This window comes from Pseudophryne corroboree, unplaced genomic scaffold, assembly GCF_028390025.1.
Source record: "Pseudophryne corroboree isolate aPseCor3 unplaced genomic scaffold, aPseCor3.hap2 scaffold_745, whole genome shotgun sequence".
In the NCBI taxonomy this organism is placed as follows: Eukaryota; Metazoa; Chordata; class Amphibia; order Anura; family Myobatrachidae; genus Pseudophryne; species Pseudophryne corroboree.
The window spans coordinates 249,408-263,610 of NW_026970325.1; the positions used below are offsets into that span (position 1 = coordinate 249,408).

Sequence of the window (14,203 nt, forward strand, 5' to 3'; positions counted from 1 at the left end):
GGAATTCTGAGCCTTTTCCTCGCACCCCCAGTTGCGGGAGAATGTGAAGGAGGAGATGTTGACAGGTCGCGTTCCGCTTGACTTGACAATTTTGTCACCAGCAGGTCTTTCAACCCCAGCAGACCTGTGTCTGCCGGAAAGAGAGATCCAAGGTAGGCTTTAAATCTAGGATCGAGCACGGTGGCCAAAATGTAGTGCTCTGATTTCAACAGATTGACCACCCGTGAATCCTTGTTAAGCGAATTAAGGGCTGCATCCACAAGTCCCACATGCCTAGCGGAATCGCTCCGTGTTAGCTCCTCCTTCAATGCCTCCAGCTTCTTCTGCAAAAGCCTGATGAGGGGAATGACCTGACTCAGGCTGGCAGTGTCTGAACTGACTTCACGTGTGGCAAGTTCAAAGGGCATCAGAACCTTGCACAACGTTGAAATCATTCTCCACTGCACTTGAGACAGGTGCATTCCACCTACTATATCGTGCTCAATTGTATAGGCTTGAATGGCCTTTTGCTGCTCCTCCAACCTCTGAAGCATATAGAGGGTTGAATTCCACCTCGTTACCACTTCTTGCTTCAGATGATGGCAGGGCAGGTTCAGTAGTTTTTGGTGGTGCTCCAGTTTTCTGTACGTGGTGCCTGTACGCCGAAAGTGTCCCGCAATTCTTCTGGCCACCGACAGCATCTCTTGCACGCCCCTGTCGTTTTTTAAAAAATTCTGCACCACCAAATTCAAGGTATGTGCAAAACATGGGACGTGCTGGAATTGGCCCAGATTTAATGCACACACAATATTGCTGGCGTTGTCCGATGCCACAAATCCACAGGAGAGTCCAATTGGGGTAAGCCATTCCGCGATGATCTTCCTCAGTTGCCGTAAGAGGTTTTCAGCTGTGTGCGTATTCTGGAAAGCGGTGATACAAAGCGTAGCCTGCCTAGGAAAGAGTTGGCATTTGCGAGATGCTGCTACTGGTGCCGCCGCTGCTGTTCTTGCGGCGGGAGTCCATACATCTACCCAGTGGGCTGTCACAGTCATATAGTCCTGACCCTGCCCTGCTCCACTTGTCCACATGTCCGTGGTTAAGTGGACATTGGGTACAGCTGCATTTTTTAGGACACTGGTGACTCTTTTTCTGAGGTCTGTGTACATTTTCGGTATCGCCTGCCTAGAGAAATGGAACCTAGATGGTATTTGGTACCGGGGACACAGTACCTCCAACAAGTCTCTAGTTGGCTCTGCAGTAATGATGGATACCGGAACCACGTTTCTCACCACCCAGGATGCCAAGGCCTCAGTTATCCGCTTTGCAGTAGGATGACTGCTGTGATATTTCATCTTCCTCGCAAAGGACTGTTGAACAGTCAATTGCTTACTGGAAGTAGTACAAGTGGGCTTACGACTTCCCCTCTGGGATGACCATCGACTCCCAGCGGCAACAACAGCAGCGCCAGCAGCAGTAGGCGTTACACGCAAGGATGCATCGGAGGAATCCCAGGCAGGAGAGGACTCGTCAGACTTGCCAGTGACATGGCCTGCAGGACTATTGGCATTCCTGGGGAAGGAGGAAATTGACACTGAGGGAGTTGGTGGGGTGGTTTGCGTGAGCTTGGTTACAAGAGGAAGGGATTTACTGGTCAGTGGACTGCTTCCGCTGTCACCCAAAGTTTTTGAACTTGTCACTGACTTATTATGAATGCGCTGCAGGTGACGTATAAGGGAGGATGTTCCGAGGTGGTTAACGTCCTTACCCCTACTTATTACAGCTTGACAAAGGGAACACACGGCTTGACACCTGTTGTCCGCATTTCTGGTGAAATACCTCCACACCGAAGAGCTGATTTTTTTGGTATTTTCACCTGGCATGTCAACGGCCATATTCCTCCCACGGACAACAGGTGTCTCCCCGGGTGCCTGACTTAAACAAACCACCTCACCATCAGAATCCTTCTGGTCAATTTCCTCCCCAGCGCCAGCAACACCCATATCCTCCTCATCCTGGTGTACTTCAACACTGACATCTTCAATCTGACTATCAGGAACTGGACTGCGGGTGCTCCTTCCAGCACTTGGGGGCATGCAAATAGTGGAAGGCGCATGCTCTTCACGTCCAGTGTTGGGAAGATCAGGCATCGCAAACGACACAATTGGACTCTCCTTGTGGATTTGGGATTTCAAAGAACGCACAGTTCTTTGCGGTGCTTTTGCCAGCTTGAGTCTTTTCAGTTTTCTAGCGAGAGGCTGAGTGCTTCCATCCTCATGTGAAGCTGAACCACTAGCCATGAACATAGGCCAGGGCCTCAGCCGTTCCTTGCCACTCCGTGTGGTAAATGGCATATTGGCAAGTTTACGCTTCTCCTCCGACAATTTTATTTTAGGTTTTGGAGTCCTTTTTTTTCTGATATTTGGTGTTTTGGATTTGACATGCTCTGTACTATGACATTGGGCATCGGCCTTGGCAGACGACGTTGCTGGCATTTCATCGTCTCGGCCATGACTAGTGGCAGCAGCTTCAGCACGAGGTGGAAGTGGATCTTGATCTTTCCCTAATTTTGGAACCTCAACTTTTTTGTTCTCCATATTTTATAGGCAGAACTAAAAGGCACCTCAGGTAAACAATGGAGATGGATGGATTGGATACTAGTATACAATTATGGACGGACTGCCACGGTTAGGTGGTATAAAAAAACCACGGTTAGGTGGTATATATTGTAATACAATTATGGATGGACGGACTGCCTGCCGTGTGCCGACACAGAGGTAGCCACAGCCGTGAACTACCGCACTGTACACTGGTTGATAAAGAGATAGTAGTATACTCGTAACAACTAGTATGACTGACTATGACGGTATAAAGAATGAAAAAAAAACCACGGTTAGGTGGTATATATTATAATACAATTATGGATGGACGGACTGCCTGCCGACTGCCGACACAGAGGTAGCCACAGCCGTGAACTACCGCACTGTACACTGGTTGATAAAGAGATAGTAGTATACTCGTAACAACTAGTATGACACTATGACGGTATAAAGAATGAAAAAAAAACCACGGTTAGGTGGTATATATTATAATAATACAATTATGGATGGACGGACTGCCTGCCGAGTTCCGACACAGAGGTAGCCACAGCCGTGAACTACCGCACTGTACACTGGTTGATAAAGAGATAGTAGTATACTCGTAACAACTAGTATGACTGACTATGACGGTATAAAGAATGAAAAAAAAACCACGGTTAGGTGGTATATATTGTAATACAATTATGGATGGATTGACTGCCTGCCGAGTTCCGACACAGAGGTAGCCACAGCCGTGAACTACCGCACTGTACACTGGTTGATAAAGAGATAGTAGTATACTCGTAACAACTAGTATGACTGACTATGACGGTATAAAGAATGAAAAAAAAACCACGGTTAGGTGGTTTATATTGTAATACAATTATGGATGGACGGACTGCCTGCCGAGTTCCGACACAGAGGTAGCCACAGCCGTGAACTACCGCACTGTACACTGGTTGATAAAGAGATAGTAGTATACTCGTAACAACTAGTATGACTGACTATGACGGTATAAAGAATGAAAAAAAAACCACGGTTAGGTGGTATATATTATAATACAATTATGGATGGACGGACTGCCTGCCGACTGCCGACACAGAGGTAGCCACAGCCGTGAACTACCGCACTGTACACTGGTTGATAAAGAGATAGTAGTATACTCGTAACAACTAGTATGACACTATGACGGTATAAAGAATGAAAAAAAAACCACGGTTAGGTGGTATATATTATAATACAATTATGGATGGACGGACTGCCTGCCGACTGCCGACACAGAGGTAGCCACAGCCGTGAACTACCGCACTGTACACTGGTTGATAAAGAGATAGTAGTATACTCGTAACAACTAGTATGACACTATGACGGTATAAAGAATGAAAAAAAAACCACGGTTAGGTGGTATATATTATAATACAATTATGGATGGACGGACTGCCTGCCGAGTGCCGACACAGAGGTAGCCACAGCCGTGAACTACCGCACTGTACACTGGTTGATAAAGAGATAGTAGTATACTCGTAACAACTAGTATGACTGACTATGACGGTATAAAGAATGAAAAAAAAACCACGGTTAGGTGGTATATATTATAATACAATTATGGATGGACGGACTGCCTGCCGACTGCCGACACAGAGGTAGCCACAGCCGTGAACTACCGCACTGTACACTGGTTGATAAAGAGATAGTAGTATACTCGTAACAACTAGTATGACACTATGACGGTATAAAGAATGAAAAAAAAACCACGGTTAGGTGGTATATATTATAATACAATTATGGATGGACGGACTGCCTGCCGACTGCCGACACAGAGGTAGCCACAGCCGTGAACTACCGCACTGTACACTGGTTGATAAAGAGATAGTAGTATACTCGTAACAACTAGTATGACACTATGACGGTATAAAGAATGAAAAAAAAACCACGGTTAGGTGGTATATATTATAATAATACAATTATGGATGGACGGACTGCCTGCCGACTGCCGACACAGAGGTAGCCACAGCCGTGAACTACCGCACTGTACACTGGTTGATAAAGAGATAGTAGTATACTCGTAACAACTAGTATGACTATGACGACGGTATAAAGAAAGAAAAAAAAATACCACGGTTAGGTGGTATATAATTATACAATTATGGATGGACGGACTGCCTGCCGAGTGCCGACTGCCGACACAGAGGTAGCCACAGCCGTGAACTACCGCACTGTACTGTGTCTGCTGCTAATATAGACTGGTTGATAAAGAGATAGTATACAACAATATACTACTATACTGGTGGTCAGGCACTGGTCACCACTAGTCACACTGGCAGTGGCACTCCTGCAGCAAAAGTGTGCACTGTTTAATTTTAAATTAATATAATATTATGTACTCCTGGCTCCTGCTATAACAACCTGCAGTGCTCCCCAGTCTCCCCCACAATTATTATAAGCTTTTATACATTGATGTGCAGCACACTGGGCTGAGCTGAGTGCACACAGACTGAGTCACACTGTGTGACTGCTGTGTATCGTTTTTTTCAGGCAGAGAACGGATATAGCAGAGAACGGATATATTAAATAAAAGTTAACTTAACAACAACTGCACTGGTCACTGTGGTAAACTCTGTCTGCACAATCTCTCTCTCTCTCTCTCTCTTCTAATCTATTCTAATGGAGAGGACGCCAGCCACGTCCTCTCCCTATCAATCTCAATGCACGTGTGAAAATGGCGGCGACGCGCGGCTCCTTATATAGAATCCGAGTCTCGCGAGAATCCGACAGCGTCATGATGACGTTCGGGCGCGCTCGGGTTAACCGAGCAAGGCGGGAAGATCCGAGTCGCTCGGACCCGTGAAAAAAAAGTGAAGTTCGTGCGGGTTCGGATTCAAAGAAACCGAACCCGCTCATCTCTACTTAGAACACTTCTTGAATTAAGACACAACCTGCAAGAAAAAGTATGCAATATGGGTGAAAAGGCAAATGTCAAAGGTCTGATACAAGTGACCAGCTCCACACCTTGCACCACATAGCGTTATGTTAAACTGGGATATGTTCTTTTTTGGTGTGTGTGTGTGTGTGTGTGTGTGTGTGTGTGTATGTGTGTGTGTGTGTGGGGGGGGGGGGGGGGTGCCAAAGGAAATTTTTGCCATTGGCTCCTTTGGTCTAGAACCAGCCCTGATCACAAAATATTTTTGTCTGAGCAGACTGGACACTGATCAGCGTTGGCTCATTCTCAGCCCCCCGCCCAGCCTCTGCTGCCAACAGACTGCTATTAGCTAGTTAACCTTCTGCCTTCCCTATCTATGACACAGACTGCTGCTAATGCTACCAGAATGTTCCCAGTGGCTTCACACCAACAGTGAATCCCAGCCGATGATGTAGGGCAGCGTGTGGGGGAGGGGGTCAGTTGCTGTGGCTCCAACATGGTAACCGCCAATGGACTGCAATGCTTTATCGAAAGGGGGGGCGCCAGTCCCTTACTTTGCCAGGGGCGCTTGGACCCCTAGCTACACCTCTGTTGACCCTAACCGATACCCCTAAACTAACCATAATTCCTGCAGTAAAAATCCATGTTTCTATGTATATAGGGGGTCATTCCGAGTTGATCGCTTGCTGCCGTTGTTCGCTGCGTAGCAATCAGTTGAAAAAAAATGGCTAATCTGTGCATGCGCATGCTCCGTAATGTGCATGCGCATCGTACGGGTACAAAGTCCATTGTGGTTTTGCACTAGTTCTAGCGATTATTCCAATCACAGAACAGGCCACAAGGAGATTGACAGAAAGAGGGCGTTTCTGGGTGTCAACTGACCGTTTTCAGGGAGTGCTTGGAAAAATGCAGGCGTGGCAGAAGAAATGCAGACGTGGCTGGGCATTCGCTGGATGGGTGTGTGACATCAAAAGCCGTCCCTCGGTTGTTAGAATCAACGCACACGAAGTGTAACTACAGTGCTGGTCTTATTTTGAAACGATTTTGCAGGCGCTCTGCTACTCAAGTATTCGCACTTCTCCAAAGTGAATATACACTCTCCAGTGGGCAGCGACAATGCGTTTGCATGGCTGCTAAAAACTGCTAGCGAGCAATCAACTCAGAATGACCCCCATAGTGTATTGCAAGAAAATATCTGTAAATCCAATGGTACCGTAAGTGCGGTATATACTCGCACTTCTTTGCGGGGTGAGAACATCTCCCCTAAGTGAAGTCAGCCCTATGAATAGAGTTTGTGTGATCCCTGTGCAGCAGTCACAGAAAGGGTTCATCTCTGCAGTTTATCACTCAAATTACATTGCTGCATTTTTTCTAGAAGTGGATCTGAGAGCTGTTACCCGCAGACCAGCTACAATAATTATCCTGGGTACTCACTAGACCAGTGGTTCTCAAACTGCACCCTGGGGTGCCTCAGGACACTTGCAGGGGTGCCTTGGATTGGTGGTCCAGGACCAATTCAAAATATTTATAGTTAGTGTTATAGGCAAAACCAGTGCTGTTGGCTGGCAATCATAACATATGTGCACAAGCAGAAGCAAATCCTGTCCCCTACCAAAGGGCCAGTGCTAGGGTATTTGGCGCCTCCCTGCAAACTATTAATTTGGGCCCTCTCTCCAATACTTAATAAAGGGACAGTGCGCTCCTTAAAAAAAGAAGGTGTGGTATCACAAGGAAGGGGCATGGCCACACAATAGCACCCCAAATCAAAATACGCCACACAGTAGCACTATCTTATTGTCATTACACCGCATGTAATAATAATAATAATAATAATACCCACAGTCGCAGTGCCCTTTATACACATAACCACCATATCAGTGCAGTTTACACACATAATGCCAACAGTAGCAGTGCCCCTTCTACACATGCCCACGGTGGCAATCCTTTACATGGCAAATATCAACCTGGTTTTGCCATGTAAAGGATTGCCACTTTAAAAACAAACAATCAAACAAACAAAAAAAAAAACAACAGGAAAAAACACAAAATCTCTCACTTTCTGATTCTCACACCCTATTACATTCCTCCCTATATATTTAAATGTTTCTATTACTGTATGTTCCCTCTTCCCTTCTCCAAACTATACACATCAACATTTTTTAGTATTTCCAGGTAAGTTTTGTGATGTAGGCCATGCACAATTTTAGTTGCCCTAATGTATTTACAGCCTTCTGGAGATATGGCTTCTGGAACTGAACACAGGATTCTAAATGTGGCTGTACCAAGGACCTATACAGTGGCATTACAGGTTGAGTATCCCTTATCCAAAATGCTTGGGACCAGAGGAATTTTGGATATCGGATTTTTCTGTATTTTGGAATAATTGCATACCATAACGAGATATTATGGTGATGGGACCTAAATCTAAGCACAGAAGGCATTTATGTTTCATATACACCTTATACACACAGCCTGAAGGTCATTTTAGCCAATATTTTTTATAACTTTGTGCATTAAACAAAGTGTGTGTACATTCACAGAATTCATTTATGTTTCATATACACCTTATACACACAGTCTGAAGTTCATTTAATACAATATTTTTAATAACTTTGAGTATTAAACAAAGTTTGTGTACACTGAGCCATCAAAACACAAAGGTTTCACTATCTCAGTCTCACTCAAAAAAGTCCGTATTTCGGAATATTCCATATTTCGGAATATTTGGATATGGGATACTCAACCTGTATTACTTTTTTCTGCTACTGGTTCTTTAACCTATGCAAACAAGCATCTGACTTGCCTTTCCTATTGCTTTGTTACATTGCTCACCTGAAATAGTAATACTTAGATAGCTTTCCTCTTGCCATTATAATGCCCTTAATATTATAGTTAGCCTTTGCATTTTTGAGACGTGTATGATTTTGCATTTTTTGGCATTAAATGTTGCCATGTTCTTGACCATTCCTCTAGTCCAGGGGCGGAACTGCTCTGGCAGTCAACGGAGTCAGTTGCCGCCGGGCTCCAGCCCTAAAGGGGCTTCCTCCATTGCCCCCCGGCTGTTACGTGCCCTTCCTACTAAATAGACAAAGGCGCTACCAGCAGGGTCTCGCAGTTTGTACATTCCATGCCGTAACACCCTTCTTTCCACCTTCACAATGAAGCTATTGGTACTTTGCAAAAAAAAAATTATTAGCATTGCAACTCAGCAGATCTATGCAGTGTGCAGCCACACACTCCATATATCTGCTCAGCCACAAAGCTGATTATTTCTTCACAAAGTACAAGGTGAGCTCCAAATAGAATTCTCTAGCTTAGATTATACCTTTCTATGCAAGGGTAAATAGTAGAGATGAGCGCCTGAAATTTTTCGGGTTTTGTGTTTTGGTTTTGGGTTCGGTTCCGCGGCCGTGTTTTGGGTTCGAACGCGTTTTGGCAAAACCTCACCGAATTTTTTTTGTCGGATTCGGGTGTGTTTTGGATTCGGGTGTTTTTTTCAAAAAACACTAAAAAACAGCTTAAATCATAGAATTTGGGGGTCATTTTGATCCCAAAGTATTATTAACCTCAAAAACCATAATTTACACTCATTTTCAGTCTATTCTGAATACCTCACACCTCACAATATTATTTTTAGTCCTAAAATTTGCACCGAGGTCGCTGTGTGAGTAAGATAAGCGACCCTAGTGGCCGACACAAACACCGGGCCCATCTAGGAGTGGCACTGCAGTGTCACGCAGGATGTCCCTTCCAAAAAACCCTCCCCAAACAGCACATGACGCAAAGAAAAAAAGAGGCGCAATGAGGTAGCTGTGTGAGTAAGATTAGCGACCCTAGTGGCCGACACAAACACCGGGCCCATCTAGGAGTGGCACTGCAGTGTCACGCAGGATGGCCCTTCCAAAAAACCCTCCCCAAACAGCACATGACGCAAAGAAAAAAAGAGGCGCAATGAGGTAGCTGTGTGAGTAAGATTAGCGACCCTAGTGGCCGACACAAACACCGGGCCCATCTAGGAGTGGCACTGCAGTGTCACGCAGGATGTCCCTTCCAAAAAACCCTCCCCAAACAGCACATGACGCAAAGAAAAAAAGAGGCGCAATGAGGTAGCTGACTGTGTGAGTAAGATTAGCGACCCTAGTGGCCGACACAAACACCGGGCCCATCTAGGAGTGGCACTGCAGTGTCACGCAGGATGTCCCTTCCAAAAAACCCTCCCCAATCAGCACATGATGCAAAGAAAAAGAAAAGAAAAAAGAGGTGCAAGATGGAATTGTCCTTGGGCCCTCCCACCCACCCTTATGTTGTATAAACAAAACAGGACATGCACACTTTAACCAACCCATCATTTCAGTGACAGGGTCTGCCACACGACTGTGACTGATATGACGGGTTGGTTTGGACCCCCCCCAAAAAAGAAGCAATTAATCTCTCCTTGCACAAACTGGCTCTACAGAGGCAAGATGTCCACCTCATCTTCACCCTCCGATATATCACCGTGTACATCCCCCTCCTCACAGATTATCAATTCGTCCCCACTGGCTGCACATGTAAGTGCAAGAGATCCTGAAGCACTCACTCATCATGGGAAAGTACCAATGTGTTTCTTCGTTGGTTGATGGAAGAAACATCTTACAAAAACTCTCCAGATTATTGACTTTTTAAAGTTTTTCTAGGAAACGTTTTAGATGAATGCTTATTAGCCTTTGTCAGTATGGACTTTTGCAAAGTGTCTCTGTGGCGCAATCGGTTAGTGTGTTTGGCTATTAACCAAAATGTTGGTGGTTCAATCCCACCCAGGGACGTAATTAACCTTGTGATCAGATTTTGGTGATATTTAAGGAGACAAGTCAAAATTTCAAACCTCCTCTTATGGTGTAGGGTACATGGCCTTCTCTGATGTAATCAGAGTTAGATTTGATTCAGTGATTTTATAAAAAACAGCTAGGAAGCACAATTTAGCAGTGGGTTGCAGAGAAAAAAAATATGCTGGCAGAAAAATCCAATCGAGTGATTAAACAGCTCTTCATTTTCTGGCTTTATTTTTATGCTAACAAATTTGTTCTCTGAAAAGTGTCCACAAAGCCAAGTCTCTGATTAACACCTTTGTAAGGATGGTTTTTCACCTATTACTAAATTAAACTTGCTTCATTGGAAAGGCAGCAAGATGCATCCTCATTTCAATGTCTACTGAAATAATACAAGTTGACACCAGGAAACATTAACGCCACTGCATCCTTGCTGCTTTCTCATGTGGAAGTCTGTTTAATGTGAAAACAAGGTGATATCTAATTAGCACACAGGTAAGGAATTAAGAAAATCTTTATTTAAGGGTGAAGATGTTTCTCACAAAAATGTTGACCCAATGCAACATTGAAATTCAAGCTGGAAAGATGATTTTAATATATCACTTGTACATTTTGTATTGCTCTTCTGGTGACAATGTAGTTTGTTTTTGTCAATTACCATTTTAATAATAGGGTAAAGAAAATGAAGTGGATTTTTGAAAGAAAACAATACTGTCAATATACTATTAAAACAAATTAAAATGGTAAAAGTTATTGTACTTTAAGTAAAAATAAAAGAGACAAAATATCAATCCCAGTTTTGGATTACTTTAATTAACAAAAAAAATGCATATAGCAGAGGATAGTTTCAATCTGCCTACCTCTGGGTTATGGGCCCAGCATGCTTCCATTGCAGTACTCTGCTGCACATGTAAGTGCAAGAGATCCTGAAGCACTCACTCATCATGGGAAAGTACCAATGTGTTTCTTCGTTGGTTGATGGAAGAAACATCTTACAAAAACTCTCCAGATTATTGACTTTTTAAAGTTTTTCTAGGAAACGTTTTAGATGAATGCTTATTAGCCTTTGTCAGTATGGACTTTTGCAAAGTGTCTCTGTGGCGCAATCGGTTAGTGTGTTTGGCTATTAACCAAAATGTTGGTGGTTCAATCCCACCCAGGGACGTAATTAACCTTGTGATCAGATTTTGGTGATATTTAAGGAGACAAGTCAAAATTTCAAACCTCCTCTTATGGTGTAGGGTACATGGCCTTCTCTGATGTAATCAGAGTTAGATTTGATTCAGTGATTTTATAAAAAACAGCTAGGAAGCACAATTTAGCAGTGGGTTGCAGAGAAAAAAAATATGCTGGCAGAAAAATCCAATCGAGTGATTAAACAGCTCTTCATTTTCTGGCTTTATTTTTATGCTAACAAATTTGTTCTCTGAAAAGTGTCCACAAAGCCAAGTCTCTGATTAACACCTTTGTAAGGATGGTTTTTCACCTATTACTAAATTAAACTTGCTTCATTGGAAAGGCAGCAAGATGCATCCTCATTTCAATGTCTACTGAAATAATACAAGTTGACACCAGGAAACATTAACGCCACTGCATCCTTGCTGCTTTCTCATGTGGAAGTCTGTTTAATGTGAAAACAAGGTGATATCTAATTAGCACACAGGTAAGGAATTAAGAAAATCTTTATTTAAGGGTGAAGATGTTTCTCACAAAAATGTTGACCCAATGCAACATTGAAATTCAAGCTGGAAAGATGATTTTAATATATCACTTGTACATTTTGTATTGCTCTTCTGGTGACAATGTAGTTTGTTTTTGTCAATTACCATTTTAATAATAGGGTAAAGAAAATGAAGTGGATTTTTGAAAGAAAACAATACTGTCAATATACTATTAAAACAAATTAAAATGGTAAAAGTTATTGTACTTTAAGTAAAAATAAAAGAGACAAAATATCAATCCCAGTTTTGGATTACTTTAATTAACAAAAAAAAAATGCATATAGCAGAGGATAGTTTCAATCTGCCTACCTCTCGGTTATGAGCCCAGCATGCTTCCATTGCAGTACTCTGCTGCACATGTAAGTTCAAGAGATCCTGAAGCACTCACTCATCATGGGAAAGTACCAATGTGTTTCTTCGTTGGTTGATGGAAGAAACATCTTACAAAAACTCTCCAGATTATTGACTTTTTAAAGTTTTTCTAGGAAACGTTTTAGATGAATGCTTATTAGCCTTTGTCAGTATGGACTTTTTGCAAAGTGTCTCTGTGGCGCAATCAGTTAGTGTGTACGGCTATTAACCAAAAGGTTGGTGGTTCAATCCCACCCAGGGACCTAATTGACCTTGTTATCAGATTTTGGTGATCTTTAAGTAGACAAGTCAAAATTTCAAACCCCCTGTTATGGTGTAGGGTACCTGGCCTTCTCTGATGTAATCAGAGTTAGATTTGATTCAGTGATTTTATAAAAACAGCTAGGAAGCACAATTTAGCAGTGGGTTGCAGAGAAAAAAAATATGCTGGCAGAAAAATCCAATTGAGTGATTAAACAGCTCTTTATTTTCTGGCTTTATTTTTATGCTAACAAATTTGTTCTCTGAAAAGTGTCCACAAAGCCAAGTCTCTGATTAACACCTTTGTAAGGATGGTTTTTCACCTATTACTAAATTAAACTTGCTTCATTGGAAAGGCAGCAAGATGCATCCTCATTTCAATGTCTACTGAAATAATACAGGTTGACACCAGGAAACATTAACGCCACTGCATCCTTGCTGCTTTCTCATGTGGAAGTCTGTTTAATGTGAAAACAAGGTGATATCTAATTAGCACACAGGTAAGGAATTAAGAAAATCTTTATTTAAGGGTGAAGATGTTTCTCACAAAATCGTTGCCCCAATGCATCATTGAAATTCAAGCTGGAAAGATGATTTTAATATATCACTTGTACATTTTGTATTGCTCTTCTGGTGACAATGTAGTTTGTTTTTGTCAATTACCATTTTAATAATAGGGTAAAGAAAATTAAGTGGATTTTTGAAAGAAAACAATACTGTCAATATACTATTAAAACAAATTAAAATGGTAAAAGTTATTGTACTTTAAGTAAAAATAAAAGAGCCAAAATATCAATCCCAGTTTTGGATTACTTTAATTAACAAACAAAAAAATGCATATAGCAGAGGATAGTTTCAATCTGCCTACCTCTGGGTAATGGGCCCAGCATGCTTCCATTGCTGTACTCTGCTGCACATGTAAGTGCAAGAGATCCTGAAGCACTCACTCATCATGGGAAAGTACCAATGTGTTTCTTCGTTGGTTGATAGAAGAAACATCTTACAAAAACTCTCCAGATTATTGACTTTTTAAAGTTTTTCTAGGAAACGTTTTAGATGAATGCTTATTAGCATTTGTCAGTATGTAGTTTTGCAAAGTGTCTCTGTGGCGCAATCAGTTAGTGTGTACGGCTATTAACCAAAAGGTTGGTGGTTCAATCCCACCCAGGGACGTAATTGACCTTGTTATCAGATTTTTGTGATCTTTAAGTAGACAAGTCAAATTTCATACCCCCTGTTATGGTGTAGGGTACCTGGCCTTCTCTGATGTAATCAGAGTTAGATTTGATTCAGTGATTTTATAAAAACATCTAGGAAGCACAATTTAGCAGTGGGTTGCAGAGAAAAAGAAATATGCTGGCAAAAAAATCAAATTGCGTGATTAAACAGCTCTTCATTTTCTGGCTTTATTTTTATGCTAACAAATTTGTTCTCTGAAAAGTGTCCACAAAGCCAAGTCTCTGATTAACACCTTTGTAGGGATGGTTTTTCACCTATTACTAAATTAAACTTGCTTCATTGGAAAGGCAGCAAGATGTATCCTCATTTCAATGTCTACTGAAATAATACAGGTTGACACCAGGAAAC

At 42.4% G+C, this 14,203-nt stretch overlaps 2 non-coding genes across 2 annotated transcripts; both read left to right on the forward strand.

Moving 5' to 3' along the window:
* The first annotated feature begins 10,206 nt into the window (after window positions 1-10,206).
* On the forward strand, window positions 10,207-10,280 carry TRNAN-AUU (transfer RNA asparagine (anticodon AUU)). Its single transcript has one exon. It is a non-coding gene; the product is annotated as a tRNA-Asn (tRNA).
* Window positions 10,281-11,374: 1,094 nt separating this feature from the next.
* On the forward strand, window positions 11,375-11,448 carry TRNAN-AUU (transfer RNA asparagine (anticodon AUU)). The gene has a single exon. It is a non-coding gene; the product is annotated as a tRNA-Asn (tRNA).
* Window positions 11,449-14,203: the final 2,755 nt, after the last annotated feature.